Here is a 19,639-nt window from a genome sequence, read left to right as displayed (position 1 = left end):
TCAGCTGTGTGACTTTGGGGAAGTCAAAACTTCTTTGTGCCTCAGTGACCTCATCTGTAAAATGGGGTTAAGACTGTGAGCCCCACGTGGGACAACCTGATCATCCTGTATCTCCCCCAGCGCTTAGAACAGTGCTTCACACATAGTAAGAGCTTAGCAAATATCACTATTATTAACATTATTAATCATGGAATATCTCAACAAGCCCCAAAGAGTGACAAAAACCTAACTGTGGAAGAAGACTGGAGAAGAAGAGGCTCCAGGTTTGTGAAAATTTGTGGGCTAGTGTCATTGTCATCCCTAATGGGTGATGCTTGTCATTTTGGGCCCAGTGAAGAGGAAGTGTGGCACATTCTTCCTCTCCCTCTGTTCACTGTGTCCCTTTCCCTTTTTGCCAGATTCCATGTCTACTTCCTGGCGTCTACTGGCTGGGACTCTGGGCATCCTGGCCCTGACACTCTTGGCAAACTGTAAGTAACCTCTGGGTGAACCAAAATAATGACCTGCTCCAGAATAGGTCTATGAAACAGCTATTTTTCTCCCTCTGAAATAGCAGGTAGATTAATTCATTCATTCAATTATATTTATTGAGCTCATACAGTGGGCAAAGCACTGTACTGGGCGCTGGGGAAAGTACAATATACCAATAAGCAGAAACATTCCCGACCCACAATGAGATCACATTCTAGAGATAGATGGTACAGTTTATCCACTTTCTCCTCATCCTATTTTAATTATCCTTATAGGATCAATGATGGTAAGTAATAATACTCCTGGTCATGTTTTTAGACTCTTCTGGCCAAGGACCTGAGAGCCCTTTTTCAGTTCCCAACACCACAACCTGAAAAGGTAGGTGATACAACCTTCTCTTTTCTCACTTTCAACTTGAAGTAGAGGAAGTTTCCAATTAAACCCATGTTTTTTATCCTTGGCCAGATTTGCCAGAGCAATTGTGAACCAATCTCCTGGAGAAGACTCTATCGGCCTCACTTTCTAAAGCAAGAAATGTACTAATAGAGCAAACAGCAACCAAATCTAGACAACCAATGCCTCAATGCCTCTTCTGTTCCCAGGGTTGAATCCCAACCCTAATATGGGGGCAGGGAGTTGAAGGAAAGGAGATTGAAATACTGTGTGTGTGTAGCAAGATATGTACAAATTGTGTGGAAGGGAATGTCAGTCATGAATCCTTTCTTTCAGACCTGCCCAAATGTTTAAGATCAATCAATCAATCGTACTTATTGAGCGCTTACTGTGTGCAGAGCACTGTACTAAGCGCTTGGGAAGTACAAGTTGGCAACATAAAATCCCATCATCAGTAGTATCATATTTAAAAAAAAAGCCAATGTAAATAATGATGATAGTTCAACATAATAAAAGTATGTCTGGAAATCAGTAGCCTTCTGGTCACAATTCTGACAGTGGCTACGGTGTGTCTTGGGGACAATTAATTCATTCAATTGTATTTATTAAGCACTTAATGTGTGCAGAACACTGTACTAAGCGCTTGGGAAAATACAATATAACAATAAAGAGTGACAATCCCTGCCCCCAGCCAGCTCACAGTCTGGGCATCGGGGGAGACAGACCTCAATACAAATAAACAGACATCAATACAAATAAATAAAATGACAGCTATACAAACAGGTGCTCTGGGGCTGGGAGGAGGGGAAAGAGCTAAAAAGGGTGATTTGGTGATGGAATGAATATGTGGGTTGAATGAGAGCGAGAGGTCAAGGATAACACAAAAGTTATGGGCCTGTGAGACGGGAAGGATGGCGGTGCCACCTTCAGTTATGGGAAAGTCAGGGAGAATCCAGAGTTTGCCTGGGAAGATAAGGAGCTCTGTTTTGGACATGTTAGTGGAGATTTCTTGAAGACAAGAGGAGATGCGAGCCTGGAGAGAGGGAGAGAGACAGGGGAGGAGATGTAATCCTATTACGCCTAGGTTTCTTCATCCATTAAATGGGGATAATAATAATGATGGCATTTATTAAGCACTTACAATGTGCAAAGCACTGTTCTAAGTGCTAGAGAGGTTACATGGTGATCAGGTTGTCCCACAGAGAGCTCACAGTCTTAATCCCCATTTTACAGATGAGGGAACTGAGGACCAGAGAAGTGAAGTGACTTGCCCAAAGTCACACAGCTGACAATTGGTGGAGCCGGGATTTGAACTCATGACCTCTGACTCCAAAGCCCGGGGTCTTTCCACTGAGCCATGCTGATCTCTGCCTCTCATTCATTCGTTCAATCGTACTTATTGAGCGCTTACTGTGTGCAGAGCACTGTACTAAGTACTCTCCTCTACTTTGCAGGGATGTTGCCAGAACGTAAGAACCAAACTGAAATGAAAAGGTTGGAAATAGGGACTTGCTATGAGATGGAAATTATTAAACTGCTAGATAATTTTCTCTTTTCCATTTCCAGGATGCCACTCTGGCTCTTGCCCAGAGAACTGGATCTGGAACAGAGGGAGCTGTTATTACATTTCTCCAGAAGCCAAGACTTGGCCAGAGAGTCAAACGGCCTGCAGCAGCATGAATTCCAGTCTTCTGAAGATAGACAACAGGGAGGATTCGCAAGTGTGTTCTCTCATATTTGAATTTATAATCGTTATTTGGGTGGGTAAAATAACGGGTACCTATACTGTATGTTGCAATAATAGTATTATTGTTATTAGTAGCATTACGGTACTTGTTAAGCACTTACTTTGTGCCAAGCATTGTTCTAAGTGCTGAGGAAGACATAAATTAAACAGGTTGAACATGTCCCACATGGTGCCCACACTCTAAATCCCCATTTTCCGGATGAGGCAACTGAGGCCCAGGGAGAAGTGACTTGCCCAAGGTCACACAGTAGACATGTGGTGGAGCCTGGATTAGAGCCCAGGTCTTTCTGACTGCGAGGCCCATGTTCTAACCACTAAACTATTCTGTTTTTAATAATAACAATAATAATAATAATGGTATTTATTAAGCACTTACTATGTGCCAAGCACTGTTCTAAGCACTGGGGTGAATACAAGGTTATCAAGTTGTCCCATTTTGGGTTCACAGTCTTAGTCCCCATTTTACAGATGAGGTAATTGAAGCACAGAGAAGTTAACTGACTTGCCCACAGTCACACAGCTGACAAGTGGCAGAGTGGGAATTCGAACCCATGACCTTTGACTCCCAAGCCCGTGTTCTTGCCACTAGGCCATGCTAGGCACACTGATTACTGAGCACTTACTATGTGCCGAGCACTGTACTAAGCCCTTGGGAGAATATAGCAATGTAACAAAGGCATTCTCAAGTTTTGAAATTTCTGATCCTGAGAAGTAGATTAACAATGGGTTCATTCATTCAATCGTATTTATTGAGCACTTACTGTGTGCGGAGCACTGTACTAAGTGCTTGTGTTAAGCGCTTACTATGTGCCAAGCACCGTTCTAAGCACTGGGGTAGATACAAGGTAATCAGGTTATCCCACGGGGGGCTCACAGCTTTAATCCCCATTTTACAGATGAGGGAACTGAGGCACCAAGAAGTGAAGTGATTAGCCCCAAGTCACCCAGCCAACAAGTGGCAGAGTAGGGATTTGAATCCACAGCCTCTGACTCCCAAGCCTGGGCTCTTTCCACTGAGCCACACTGCTCCAAGAAGGTGACAGTTCCCAGGTAAAGAAAGAGAGAGGAATCTTTGTCCTTTATCCATATCAGAGGGATATCATCATCAATCGTATTTATTGAGTGCTTACTATCTGCAGAGCACCGTGCTAAGCGCTTAGCACTGTACTAAGTGCTTGATATCAAAGGGATATATCGGGGAAGCAGCGTGGCTCAGTGGAAAGAGCCCGGGCTTGGGAGTCAGAGGTCAGGGGTTCAAATCCCAGCTCTGCCAATTGTCAGTTGTGTGACTTTAGGCAAGTCACTTCACTTCTCTGTGCCCCAGTTCCCTCATCTGTAAAATGGGGATTAAGACTGTGAGCCCCCTGTGAGACAACCTGATCACCTTGTATCCTCCCCAGCGCTTTGAACAGTGCTTTGCATATAGTAAGCACTTAATAAATGCCATCATCATTATTATTATTTCTATTCTAAGAATCAATGAAACAATGCCCGTACTTCCACATCTAGAAGAAGTGTGCTTCGCTTTATAACCCAGAAAGACAATGAATGTTTCTAAAAAGTGATTACAATATCTGCTTTAGTCCTATTTTATCTTAAGGATGGAAGTGACTAGGCTTTATTCCCATAGACCTCCCAAAATCCACTCTCATTTACCCTCCTCCTGATTTTTTCCCAGAACTCCTTCATGCTACATTTTCACACTCTGTTTTGTAAGGACTTCATTTCCTTACAGTCTTAGTTTCTTTTTTTAATTGTCTTTCCGTAATATTTGTTGTGTTACTATGTGCCAGACACTGTACAGGGCACTGGGGTAGATAAATAGGGAAGCAGCATGGCTCAGTGGAAAGAACCGGGGCTTTGGAGTCAGAGGTCATGGGTTCAAATCCTGCCTCCACCACTTGTCAGCTCATATCAAGCATGAATTGATCAGCAGTGAGATTCTGGACTTCAATACTCACTGAACTTTCTAGGATCTGTATGGGTTGTGTCAAATCCCGGCTCTGCAAATTGTCAGCTGTGTGACTTTTAGCAAGTCACTTCACTTTTTTGCACCTCAGTTATCTCATCTGTAAAATGGGGATTGAGACTGTGAGCCCCCCGTGGGATGACCTGATCACCTTGTATCCTTCCCAGTGCTTAGAACAGTGCTTTGCACATAGTAAGTGCTTAACAAATGCCATCATCATTATAATTATTCTACAGGCTTATCAGGTGGGACACAGTCCTTGCCACACACTGGGCTCACAATCTTAATCCCCATTTTACAGATGAGATGGTAAGCAGCATGGCCTAGTGGAAAGAGGACGGGCCTGGGAATGAGAAGGTCATGGGTTCTAATCCTGACTCTGCCACATGTCTGCTGTTTGACCTTGAGCGACTCACTTAACTTATCTGTGCCTCAGTTCCCTCATCTGTACAATGGAAATAAAGATTGTGAGCCCTATGTGGGACAGGGACTATGTCTAATCCAACTATCTTGAAACTACCCCAGTGATTAGAATGGTGCCCGGCACATAGTAAGCATTTAACAAATGCCATAATTGTTATTATTATTATTATTATAACTGAGGCAGAGAGAAGTTAAAAGACTTGCCCAAGGTCATTCGGCAAACATGTGGTGGAACTGGAATTAGTATCCGAGTCCTTTGAGTCCCAGGCCTGTGATTCACTCACTAGGCCAAATTACTTCTCAGTGGTATCTTTATAAGGCTTATATAAGATTTATTTTTATACAGTCAAACACTATGTCTGTGTCATTGCTTTTCCTAGCCAAGGATGAAAAGTTTCTGAAGGAGTTGGTTTGTGTCTTAAATTGTCCAGGGCTGAAGGCAATTTGATGGTTATTAATAATAATGATAATAATAATAATGATGGCATTTATTAAGCACTTACTATATGCAAAGCACTGTTCCAAGCGCTGGGGAGGTTACAAGGAGATCAGGTTGTCCCACGGGGGGCTCACAGTCTTAATCCCCATTTTACAGATGAGGGAACTGAGGCACAGAGAAGTTAAGTGCCTTGCCCAAAGTCACATAGTTGAAAATTGCCAGAGCTGGGATTCGAACCCATGACCCCAGACGCCAAAGCCTGGGCTCTTTTCACTGAGCCACGCTGCTTCTCTATTTAGAGTTTTTAATTCTGGTAATAAGTATTGTTTACGCTCCAACCAATATCCTCTTGAAATGCCCTGCCGTCATGAAAGAGGATAACAGGAAATATGTCTCCAGGCTTTGGTTGTGGTTCCATCCAGGATTTTCTGAAACTTCTGGAGTCTCACTATTGTTGTGAGACTCCAGAATGACTCCGATGGACCCTGGCTCTGGGAGGATGGATCTGGTCTCTCCTATGACCTGTAAGTTTATGTCCTTTGTGGTGACATGTAAATGAGTCTGCCCTATAGGCCACTCATTCGTTCGTTCAATCGTATTTATTGAGCACTTTCTGTGTGCAGAGCACTGTACTAAGCGCTTGGGAAGTACAAGTCAGAAACATATAGAGATGGCCCCTACTTAAAAAAGGGCTCACAGTCTAGAAGGGGGAGACAGACAACAAAACAAAACATGTAGACAGGTGTCAAAATTGTCAGAACAAATAAAATTAAACTATTGTATTGTATTGAGCTATGAGGGAGGTCACACCTTACCTCCTTGATTTTCTCTTATTTCCCTGGACTACAGTAATAAAACAACTCCTTGTCCATTCATTGTTTGTATTTTAGTGATTATCTGATAGAAAATATGTGAGAAAATGGAGTCTCAGGTGCTTATTACAAGTTCAGGGTTATATCAGTTGCCTAGACCACTCACCGTAGATCATATGACTAACTTGAAACAAGATTTCGGCCTTATTTAATCAGTTAGACTGGCACTTCCAACCCCCCTAATAAACCTATGCCTTATGCATCGTATTGTGAAAATGGACATGTCTTTAATCCAACCAATACTATATTGGGGATCACTTGCATTCTTCAATGATTGATAATTTTCAAAGCTTTCCATGGATTCAGGAAACTCATTCCCTTCAATAATAATAATAATAGTAATAATAATAATGGCATTTATTAAGTGCTTACTATGTGCAAAGCACTGTTCTAAACACTGGGGAGGTTACAAGGTGATCAGGTGGTCCCATGGGGGTGCGCTCACAGTCTTAATCCCCATTTTACAGATGAAGTGAAGTGACTTGCCCCAAGTCACACAGCTGACAGTTGGCGGAGTCAGGATTTGAACCCATGACCTCTGACTCCAAAGCCCGTGCTCTTTCCACTGAGCCATGCTGCTTCTCTATCCAACTATAACCCTGTTTCATAAACATGAGCTATTTACTGCCAGAACACAAACATATCCATAGTTCATGGTGGTGAGAAAATAAGATTAGAAAGTCAATACTGACTCTTCTCTTGTCTTTATGAAGTCTTTCCTGTCAACTTGACCTCTATTTCCACATTTATTCATTCATTTCATTCAATCATATTTTACTGAGCACTTACTGTGTGCAGAGCACTGTACTAAGCGTTTGGGAAGTACAAGTTGGTAACATATAGAGACGGTCCCTACCCAACAGTGGGCTCACAGTCTAGAAGGGGGAGACAGGGAACAAAACAAAACATATTAACAAATTAAAATAAATAGAATAAATATGTACAAAATATGTACATTTAGAACGTTAAATAGTGTCACTCACCTCAAATGTATTTGCAAAGGGCTTATAGATGTGATGTCTCTTTTTTCACAGGTTATTTGTGCAAGACCATTTCTCTAGTGGAAGCTGTGTGTATTATGGATTGAAAGATACATTTTCATCTAATAACTGTCTCTATTCGACATTTTTTATTTGCGAGCTAAGAGCTATTTGGGTTTAAATATATCAGACTAGAAATGATGTAATTAAACATTCTTATTTAATGATTTCCTAAAAAGTTTCAGGTAACGTGTCTGCTTATTGTTGTATTGTACTCTCCCAAATGCTGAGTACAGTGTTCTGCACAGAGTAAGCACTCAATAAATGTGACGGAATGAATGAAAACACCTCTGGTGTCACTTTGAATGTAAGTGGGGTAGAATCATATACAGTTCAGTGGATTGCTGCTGTATAGAGTTGTGAGAAAGAGAAGTATTCACATGGAATAATAATTGATTTGATCTATCAAATTACCCACTGTTAGAATTTATGTAACTTCATTCATGAAGAATTTATGTAAATTATTATATTGATAGCATTATAATAAAATGGATATACTTTATTAGATGTCTTTTGTTCTTTGTAAAGAATTATTATAATAAAGACAATAATAATAAACAGTATTTGCTAAGTGCTTACTACATGCCAAGCACTTTGCTAAGCACTGAGGCAGATTCTCTGTGCCTCAGTTACCTCATCTGTAAAATGGGGATTAAGACTGTGAGCCCCCCCATGGGACAACCTGATCACCTTGTAACCTCCCCAGTGCTTAGAACAGTGCTTTGCACATAGAAAGCACTTAATAAATGCCATTATTATTATTATATAAGATAATGAGGTTGGGCATGGGCCCATTCTTCCATGGGCTCACAGTCTGAGGGGGAGGGAGAACAGAATTCAATCCCTTTTAACAGATGAGGAAACTGAGACACGGAGGAGTTCAGTGGTTTGCCCAAGGTCACACAATAGGTAGGTGGTGAAGCCAAGGTTAGAACATCTCAGGCCTGTGTTCTTTCCACTTGGGCAAGATGCTACCCTGCAACAGCAAGTAAATTTATAAACTTTTGAGTAAGATCCAAAGAAAATGGAGTGTACGTGGGGCAACATTTATGACTTGGCGTTGAGAGGAATATGACCAAAGGTCCCCATCCACTAAACTCCTATCCTTCCCATCAAGAGGCCACAACCGAAAATGTGGGTAGACTTGTAATCATATTCCATCTCCCAACACCAGATGTGATACTCACGCTTCTCTTTGACTGTGAGACCTGGATCTAACCGCAGAAGACATACCCAATTTCAAGAAGAAATTCATCAGCATCCCCTACAAACCATAATCTACTATATATAAAATGGCAAGATTACAAGGAAGGGCCTACCAGCCAGCCATTCACTTTCTCTGGGTGGGATATATAAGAAGTATAGATAACAGCAGATTAGCTCAACACCTGCTGAACAGGCAACTCGAAAACGGCACCCACATGCCACGTGAATGAAATAACAACATAAGGAAATATTCAAAGAAAGTCTCAAACGATAATATTGGAATGGACTGTTGGAAGACCAAAAGAGTGGAAAATTCCGGCCAGTGGGCAGCAAATGGGAAACGATTTGCTTTCCCACTGCAGAGGCTTTGGGAATATGAGACTCTGAGAGGTAGCCTGGAAGACAGAGGTAGGTTTTGCGAGCAATGAGCACATGATCATAGGAAGGAAACCTATTCACATCACTTTCCTTATGAACCAGACACAAGGAAACAGACAGTTAGTTATTACATTGGTCTTGGATGCCATCCATTCTGATGATCCAGCGCTTAGAACAGTGCTTTACACATAGTAAGCGCTTAATAAATGCCATTATTATTACTATTATTATAATTTATACAATAATAATTATGGTATTTGTTAAGTGCCTACTACGTGACAGGCACTGTACTAAGCACTGAGGTGGATATATGCAACTAGGGCTGGACACAGTCCCTGTCCCACATGGGGCTCACCGTCTCAAACCCCAATTTACAGATGACATAACTGAGGCTCAGAGAAGTGAAGTGACTTATGCAAGGTCACACAGCAAAGTGTCGAGCCGGGATTAGAACCCATGACTTTCTGAGTCCCAGGCCCACGCTCTATCCACTATGCCATGCTGCTTCTCTATGATTCACAAAGATTCACAAGAAAAATAGTTATATCAGCATTCAGGAAGGCTGGTCAGTCTACAGTAAGCTGTTATTGGAGATTTGGTTTTGCTATTTGCAGTTTAACAAAGCACACGCAGGTCGCTGTCACTCAACTACAGAGCGACTGTACTCACCTTGCACAGAGAACACACCCGGCCCAGAGAACTCAAAAACAGTGATGTCCTAACAGAAAAAGTGAGCTAGACATTTTTAAGATACCAGAAATAAAAATCCGTCATGGTTCTGGTCCGGAAACAGTAGAGTGTATGAAATGGTATAATAATAATAATGGTATTTTTTAAACACTTACTATGTGCAAAGCACTGTTCTAAGCACTGGGAAGATACAGGATGATTAGGTTGTCCCATATGGGGCTCACAGTCTTAATCCCCATTTTATAGATGAGGTAACTGAGGCACAGAGAAGTTAAGTGACTTGCCCAAGGTCACACAGCTAAGCAGCGGAGGTGGGATTAGAACTCATAACCTCTGATTCCCAAGCCTGGGCTCTTTCCACCGAGCCATGCTACATTGAGAAGCAGCGTGGCCAAGTGAATAAAGCACTGTCCTGGGTTTGAATCCTGGGGAAGGAGGTAGGGCCGGGGGGATGGGGAGGAGGAGAGAAAAGAGGGGGCTCAGTCTGGGTCAGTCAGCCATATTTATTGAGCACTTACTATGTGCAGAGCACTATACTGATCTCTTGGGAGAGGACCATACAACAATAAACTGACACATTCTCTGCCCACAATGAGCTTACAGTCTAGAGAGGGAGACAGTCATTAAAGTAAGTAAATAAATTATGGATATGTGCATAAGAGCTATGGGGCTTGGATGGGGGATGAATAAAGGAAGCAAAACAGGGTGATGCAGAAAGGAGTGGGAGAAGAGGAAAGGAGAACTTAGTCGGGGAAAGCCTCTTGGAGGAATTGTGCCTTCAATAACGCTCTGAACAGGAGGAGAGTAATTGTCATGCTTCCATGGTAGTTCCTTGGTGGACTCTCTCACCCTAGTCCAGTCTGCCAGTCACTCAATCAATTTTGTATATTGAGCACTTACTGTGTGCAAAGCACTGTACTAGGCCCTGGGGTGGGGGTGGGGGGGGGGCAGCGGTGGTAAAGCTATAACAACAAATGGACCCATTCCCCCACACAAAATGAGCCTAGGGATGAGCTTACAGTGGAAGGGAGTCTCAAGTGGTAGTAGGATTGGGGTGGGTGTTTTGGGGGACCAACTTCTCCTGGCTCACAAAGTTGCTCCCTAATTTTTTCCCTGGGAGCTTAGTGGGGAGCAGATTGTTTTAGGGGAAGCAGTGTGGCCTAATGGATAGAGCCCAGGCCTTGGAGTCAGATTTTTTTACTCTATTTATTCTACTTTACATATTTACTATTCTATTTATTTTGTCAATGATGTGCATCTAGCTTTACTTCTATTTATTCTGATGACTTGACACCTGACCACATGTTTTGTTTTGTTGTCCGTCTCCCCCTTCTAGACTGTGAGCCCATTGTTGGGTAGGGACCATCTCTATATGTTGCTAACTTGTACTTCCCAAGCGCTTAGTACAGTGCTCTGCACACAGTAAGTGCTCAATAAATACGATTGAATGAATGAATGAATGAATCCCAGTTCCACCACTTGTCTGCTGTGGGACCTTGGGCAGGTCACTTTCCTTCTCTGTGCCTCGGTTACCACCTGTTTAAAATGGGGATTGAGACTGTGAGTCCCATTTTGGTCATGGACTGCGCATACCCCACCACTTATTAGCACATAGAAAATTTCATTAAAAAAAAAATAGATGTGAGAAATGACTGGATTCATTCATTCATTCAATTGTATTTATTGAGCACTTACTGTGTGCAGAGCACTGTACTAAGCGCTTAATAGGACTCTAGTCCTAGTCTCAAGATGGTTTCACAGAACCTGTCCCTTATTAAACATCTCCCATAAGACAATTTCTATGAAGCCAATAATAATAATATTGGTATTTGTTAAGCGCTTACTATGTGCGGAGGACTGTTCTAAGCGCTGGGGAGGTTACAAGGTGATCAGGTTGTCTCACGGGGGACTCCCAGTCTTAATTCCCATTTTCCAGATGAGGGAACGGAGGCCCAGAGAAGTGAAGCGACTTGCCCAAAGTCACACAGCTGACAGTTGGCGGACCCATGACCTCTGACTCCAAAGCCCGGGCTCTTTCCACTGAGCCACGCTGCTTCTCCGAATAGCTCAGAGAGATGAAAGACACTTGAGCGTTGAGCAAATAAACTAGGTAGAACACACTTCAAACCCATGGCAGTGTGAGGGCTTCCTGTGCGTTCCATTCAGAGGTCTCTGCAGTGAAGTCAAGTTCCACTATCTGAAAATCTGAAAATTAATCTGAAAATCTGTCACCCTGCCAACAGACCTGCACTATTTCTCACTGAGCTTCTCCCTGGGGGATGTAGAGCTGGTTGGCTTCCTCAGCTTTTCCTCCACCGCTCGGTCCCCAGATCCTGCCTCCTCTGCCGAAGACCTCGGAAGATCCTCTGTCGGAACAGGTATTTGGCACTTTTCCCATTTATCTCTCTCTTTTGAGAAAAGAAGGAAAAGATCTAATTTTCCAGGCCTGCTAGAATTGACGCCTAGTTTTATCTAGGCTTGTCCGTTATTGAATTATAATCTAATTATAATTATAATATAATGGAATTATAGTCATAATTAATATAATTATACAAATATAATGGAATTACAGTTATAATACAATTATATAATTATAATGGAATTATAATAATTACAATAGATCTATGGTTTAGATTGCATTGTTTGGGATTGTTTGGGATCATTGTCATTCAGTTCTTTGTACCACATCATTGAACATCAAGGCATCTAGCCCACTGCCAACCTGGATACGCTACATTATGAAAAATAGAATTTTCAGTAAGGGTATGTTTTTCCAGCTCTTACAATCTCACGACTTAAAGCCTCTCTTACGTTTTTCTATTCCTTAACTCCTAATCTGGAGTTCACTTAATCTTAACTCCTAATCATAATCCCACAGGCCAATAAGAGTTGTCTTCAATTTATTCCCCAAACCACAACCTGTTTCAATCAATCACTGGCATTTATTCAGCTCTTGCTGTTTGCGGGGCACTGTACTAAGCACTCATTGTACAGTACAACGGAGTTGGTAGGCATGTTCCTTGCTCACAATGAGGGTACAGGCTGTGGGGGGCATGGACATTAATATAAATTAATAAATTATGGATAATAATAATAATTATGGCCTTTATTAAGCACTTACTATGTGCAAAGCACTGTTCTAAGCGCTATGTTCCCAAGTGTTGTGTGATTGAGATGGACATTAATATAAATTAATAAATTATGGATAATAATAATAATAATGGCATTTATTAAGTGCTTACTTACTATGTGCAAAGCACCATTCTAAGCGCTATGTTCCCAAGTGTTGTGTGATTGAGATGGACATTAATATAAATTAATGGATTATGGATAATAATAATAATTATGACATTTATTAAGTGCTTACTATGTGCAAAGCACTGTTCTAAGCGCTATGTTCCCAAGTGTTGTGTGATTGAGCAGAGGAGAATACCAAGTTCCCAAAGGGTACAGAGTTAAGAGCGTATAAACCCAAATCCAGCCCCACCACTAGCCCTTCCTTATTTATTTCTGTATTTCCTCAGCACGTGTACATATATTATTATCAATTATCCATTCAATTAATTTTTCCTTATTGTAAACATTTTTAAGTTAGTTTACCCCATTAGAGTATGAAAAGTTTGTGTACATGGGATTTATCTCTTTCTTTTGTTATACATTCTCAAGGGTTTAAACCAATGCATTATATCCAGTGAGTGCCCAAAATATGTTTTATTCCTACCTTGGTTCTGGGGAACAGCTAAGGAGAGGTTACAGCTCCAGGCTAATTTCAGCTCCCCTTGTGTCATAATTGGGTCACGATGCCTTAAGAGTGTATTAAAAATATTGAGAAAATATGATACGGTGTAGAGCAGAGAGGAAACTGTTTCCTGGAAATGCCATTTTAGCATTAATTCTTACCTGGTTGATTTCATTTGTTGACATGGAAACCCTCAAAAATGTACTGTTACGTATAGTTGGATTTACCACATTTAGTGACATTAAATTCATCATGCCATTATTCATCATACCGTTGATTTCTTATGCATGAAATAAATGAAATGAGGGGAGGGGAGAACACTTTTGGTTGACCTTCTAAATGGAACTTGGTTTTAAAAAATAAATTTTGTTACTTGCTTCCTGGAAAGTCAAGCTTTCTCAGTGGCATAAGATTCCAAGAACAACCGCTTGCAGGATTTGCACCAATATGTATTATCAGTCCCTAATACTGAGAATATTAGGGACTGTTAATATTCTCAGTATTAGGGACTAATAATACTGGCTTAGTGGAAAGATCATGGTCCTGAGAGTCAGAAGGCCATGGATTCTAATCCTGGCCCTGCCACATGTCTGCTGTGTGACCTTGGGCAAGTCACTTCACTGCTCTGTGCCTCAGTTACCTCATCTGTAAAATGAGGATTAAGAGTGTGAGCTCTATTTTGGGATAGGCACTGTGCCCACCCTGATTAGCTTGTATCTACCCTAGTGCTTGGCACATAGTAAATGCTTAACAAATACCATAATAATAATAATGGCATTTATTAAGGGTTTACTATGTGCCAAGAACTGTTCTAAGCGCTGGGGTAAATATAAGGTAATCAGGTTGTCCCACGAGGGGCTCACAGTCTTAATTCCCATTTTACAGATAAGGTGACTGAGGCACAGACGAGTTAAGTGACTTGCTCAAAGTCACACAGCTGACAAGTTGCAGAGCCGGGATTAGAACCCACAACCTCTGACTCTCAAGCCTGTGCTCTTTCCACTAAGCCATGCTGCTTCTAATAACCGGGTCAGGGTGTCCTTGGGCATTAGTCTGTAGAGGATAAGAGAAAGAGAGTGGAGGAGAGAAGAAGGGGCCCCAGGTTTGTGAAAATTCATAGGCTAGGATCATTGTCGTCCCTAACGGGTGATGTGTGCCATTTCCAGCCCAGTGAAGAGGAAGGGTGGCTCATTTTTCCCGTCCTTCTCTTTACTGTGTCCCTTTCCCTCTTTGCCAGATTCCATGTCTACTCCCTGGCGGCTCCTGGCAGGGATTCTGGGGTCCTGGCCTTGGCCCTCATGGTATCCGTGCTAGCACTGGGGGTCCTCGTGGTAAATAGTAAGTAGCATCTGGATGAACCAAAATAATGATTTGCTTCAGAGCGGGTCAGTGAAATAGCTATTTTCCCCTCTGAAATAGCAGTTTACCCATTTTGTCCTGATTCTATTTTAATTATCATTTTAGGAATAATAATGATAAGTTATATTAATCCCGATCATGTCTTTTCTGACCAAGGACCTGAGAGCCCTTTTTCAGTTTTCAGTTTGTCCATTTTGTCCCGATTCTATTTTAATTATCATTTTAGAAATAATAATGATAAATTATATTAATCCCAGTCATGTCTTTAGACTCTTCTGACCAAGGACCTGAGAGCCCTTTTTCAGTTCCCAATGCCACATACCTAAGAGGTAGGTGATACTAACTTTTCTTTTCTCATTTTCAACCTGGAGTGGAGCAAGGTTCCAAATTAAACACACATTTCTGATCCTATAAATATATAGGATTATTTATATATTCAATATATTCAAATTATAATTATATTCAATCATAATATATGATATTATAACAATATATTATACTATATTATATAGTAATATGAGATATAATATTAATATATTATATTATATATAATATAATTGTCCCACAGGGGGCTCACAGTCTTAATCCTCATTTTACAGATGAGGTAACCGAAGCCCAGAGAAGTTAAGTGACTTGTCCAAAGTCACACAGCTGACAATTGGCGGAGCTGGGATTTGAACCCATGACCTCTGACTCCAATGACTGGGCTCTTTCCATTTAGCCATACTGCTTCTCTAATCCTATCCCATTATGCCTCAGTTTCCTCATTTGTAAAATGGGGATAATAATCCCTGCCAATCCCCTGCTTTCCAAGGATGTTGTCAGAACATAAGGACCTTACTGGAATGAAAAGCTACCTGCTTTAAAATTGCAAAATGGAATGATCTGATTAATAATTTTCTCTTTTCTATCTCTAGGATGCTACTGTGGCTCTTGCCCAGAAAACTGGATCTGGAACAGAGAGAATTGTTATTACATTTCTACAGAAGCCAAGACTTCTCTCGAGAGTCAAACTGCCTGTAGAAGTATGAATTCCAGTCTCCTGAAGATAGAAGACATGAAGGAGTAGCAAGTGTGTTCTCTCATATTTGCATTTCTGATACTTATTCTGGAGGTTAAATAACGGAGCTCTGGACTGTGTGTTGGAATAGTATCACAGCGTTCTCAGTTTTTGACACTTCCACTGAGGGCTCCTAGTACCACCAAAAAATTGTGGCATTTCTGATTGAGAAGCAGCATGGCACAGTAGGTAGAGCATGGGACTGGGAGTCTTAGAGTCCGGCTGTAATTCTGACTCCTCCAGTTGTCTTCTGTGTGATCTTGGGCAAATCACTTCACTTCTCTGCACCTGCATTTTCTCATCTGTAAAATGGGGATTGAGAATGTGGGACAGGGACTGTGTCCATTCCGATTTGCTTAGTACTGATTTGCTTCTCCATCCTAGTTCTTAGGACAGTGCCTGGCACATAGTGCTTAACAAATACCACAGTTATTATTATCGTTCAACTGAAAGGTTGATTTACAATGGTCTCATAACACTACCAAGAATGTGCCACTTCCTAGGTGAAAAAAGGGAGAGGAATCTGTATCTTTTATTCATTCCTTCATTCAATCGTATTTATATTTACACTTAATATATATTAATATTTAACCATATTATATTTATAGACTATATAAATATTATATATTTATCTATATCACAGGGCTATCATAAGAATCAATCAGACAATGGAAATAGTAACTTCATTTACATGAATCTTCCCATACTGAAATGCTGGGTTTTCCAGCAATTACTGTGAGGAAGTGAAGATATTTTCCTAAAAACACAGAGCATGAGGCGAACCAAAGCCTATTCACAACAATGACATAGTGACAGCCTAGGTTACTGTTCTACTTTCTTCTGTGCCAGCTATTCGTAAATAATGTTAGTATGCCCAGATCCCACTTAGATTGCTCGTTCCCTCAGGACAGGGAACATGAAAATTGTTTCTATTTTCCTCAAGAACTTAGTAGAGTTCTCTAAATACAAGAGGTATATAGTGAATACCATGGATTGAAAGATGACTAGAGAATCTTTGAGAAGAGTAGTTTCGGTTCATTGAGTGTAGAGGTTCTTGTATATTCTGTGGAAACCAAGGGTCAGGCTAAGAACAGAAGCTGAGGATAATCCTGGGACATAATGCTAATACTGATCATAGTAATTACAGTGTTTACTAAGCAGTTACTATATGTGAAGGCCTTTATTAAAGGCCGGGCAAGGTACAGTGTAACCAGATTTGACAAAGTCAAGGACATATGTGGGGCTCACATTCTAAGGAGGTTGAGTAAAATCCTCATTTTACAGATGAGGAAACTGAGGCACAGAGAAGTTAAGTCACTTGCCCGAGGTTGCACATCATCCAGTTATGGAACTTGGATTAGAATCTGGGATTTCTGACAGCCAATCCCTCTCTTTCACTATGCCATGCTTCTTCTAATGAATTAGTGGTCCCTCATTCTCTCACGCAGTCACCATACCTGGTTGAATTTAGTTTCCATGCCCATTCTATATGCACATCTAGTAGAGGTGCACCCTGCTTTGGAAACCAGGAAAAATGGGAATGCTTAAAAAGTGTTTATAATACCTGCTTTATTCCTATTTTATCTTGAAGACATAAATGACTAGGTCTTAATCTCACTTTAAACCCAGAGACCCACCAAAATCCAGCCTCATTTATCCTAACGCTATTTTTCTCCCAAAACTAACTCATCACTCTTCGGTTTAACCCTTCATTTGGTAAACACCTCATTTGCTTACAGCCTGAGGGGTTTTTTTTTTGTTGTTTTTTCAGTGGTATTTGTTGAGCGCTTACTACATGCCAGGCACTTAAATAAGCACTGGGGTAGATTCAAGCTTATCAAGTGAGACGTAGTCTCCGTCCCATATGGGGATCACAGTCTTAATCCCCATTTTACATATGAAATAACTGAGGCACAGAGAAGTTAAATGATTTGTGCAAGTTCACACAACAGATATGTGGTGGAGCTGGGATAAGAAGCCATGTCCTTCTGATTTCCAGGCCCGTACTTTCTCCAGTAAGCAAACACCGCTTCTCAGTGATTCGCAATGAAGTTGGCATCTTCATAAGGATTATTTAAGATACATTTTTGTACAGCCAAAACACGTCTGTAGCATTACTTTTTCTAGCTATGTATGGAAAGTTCCTGAAGGAGATGGTTTGTATCTTAAGGTGTCCAAGGTGGAAGGCAATCTGTCGGTTATTTACAGCTTTCTATTTCTGGTAACAAATATTATTTATTTGTCAACCAATAACCTGCTAAAATGTTCTGCTGCCATTAAAGAGAATAACGGGAAATATGTCTTTATGGTTTGGTTTTGGTTCCATCCAGGATTTTCTGAAACTTTTGACATCTTATTACTGGACTGGACTGTCTCGGAGTGGCTCTGATGAACTCTGGCTGTGGAAGGATGGATCTGGTCTCTCCCATGACTTGTAAGTTTGTGTCCTTTGTGGCAGTATGTCACTGACTCTGCTCTATGAGCTTCTCTCCTAGATGAATAAAGGAAAAGTCCAGGACCCAAAATCAGAATTCATGGACTCTTGTAAGAGTGTAGCAGCGTAACAACTTGAGACAAACTCTGCGCTTCCCATCTGTGTCACAGAAAGATAAGACTACATTTCTGTGTAAAACCAACTACAAGAGAGAATGCACTTTACCTTCTTGATTTTCTCTCATTTCTTGGGACACAAATAATAGAGCAACTTCTCGTCCATTCACTCATTGTGTTTAGAGGTCATCTGAGAGAACACATAAGAAAATGGACTTCTCCAGGCCCTCATTACAATTTAAGGGATATTACAGTCTTTAGTTACATAGATCACTCACCACAGATCATACGGCTTTAACTTTCAACAAGATTTCAGTATTGTTTAATTAGATTGAGACTTTCCAACCCGCTAACAAAACTACTTTATGCATCATCTTGTGAAAGTGGCCATATCCTGAATCCAACCAACCCTTTCCTGGGGTTCACGTGCCTTCTTCACTGATTAATGAATTTTAAAGCTTTCATAAACATGAGCTATTCACTGCCAGAACACGTAGAAGCAGTGTTGCTTAGTGAATAGAGCATGGGCCTGGAAACCTGAAGGTCATGGGATCTAATCCCGCCTCCAGCACATGTCTGTGTGTGACCTTGGTCAACTCACTTCACTTCTCTGGGTCTCAGTTACCTGATGATTAAGACTGTGAGCCACATGTGGGCCAAAGACTGGGTCCAACCTGATTAACTTGTATCTACCTCAGTGCTTGGAACAGTGCTTGACACATAGTAAGTGCTTAATGAGTACCCTAATTATTATTAATTATTAGAACACCAAGACACATATCTGTAGTTCATGGTACTGAGAAAATAAGATTGGGAATTCAATATTCTGGCTGCCTCTCTTATCTTCTTCATATATTCTTTCCTGTTGACTTTGCCTCTATTTCCACATTTAGTTGGATAAATAGCTTTACTCCATTCAAACACATTTGAAAAGGGCTTACAGATATGGTGTTTCTTTCTTCACAGGTCTGTGCAAGATGATTTCTCATGTGGGAACTGTGTTTATTATGGATTAAAAGACAGATTTGTATCTGAAAACTGCACCCATCCAACATTTTGTCTCTGTGAGCTAAGAGCTATATAGGCTTAAAAATGCTCAACTAGAAATTATGTTATTATTTATTCCCATTTAAGGGTTTTCTATAACACCTCTGGTGTCTCTTAGACTGTATATGTTGTACAATCATATGCCAGCCAGTGGATATTATTGTATAGAAATAAGAGAAAAACAAGAATTCACATGGGACAACTGATTTGATCTGTCAAATTACTCACAGTTGGAGTTATTGTCCAGCTAAAGAAA

General features: G+C 40.9%; 2 pseudogenes; both read left to right on the top strand.

Annotated features, from left to right (window-relative positions):
- The first annotated feature begins 401 nt into the window (after window positions 1–401).
- LOC119939050 lies at window positions 402–7,475 on the top strand (annotated as a pseudogene).
- Window positions 7,476–14,609: 7,134 nt separating this feature from the next.
- LOC119939684 lies at window positions 14,610–19,420 on the top strand (annotated as a pseudogene).
- The last annotated feature ends 219 nt before the right edge of the window (window positions 19,421–19,639 follow it).

The sequence above is a fragment of the Tachyglossus aculeatus genome, chromosome 17, assembly GCF_015852505.1.
Source record: "Tachyglossus aculeatus isolate mTacAcu1 chromosome 17, mTacAcu1.pri, whole genome shotgun sequence".
In the NCBI taxonomy this organism is placed as follows: Eukaryota; Metazoa; Chordata; class Mammalia; order Monotremata; family Tachyglossidae; genus Tachyglossus; species Tachyglossus aculeatus.
The sequence above is the reverse complement of the archived record's forward strand: the minus strand, read 5'-3'. Positions and strand labels throughout refer to the sequence as shown.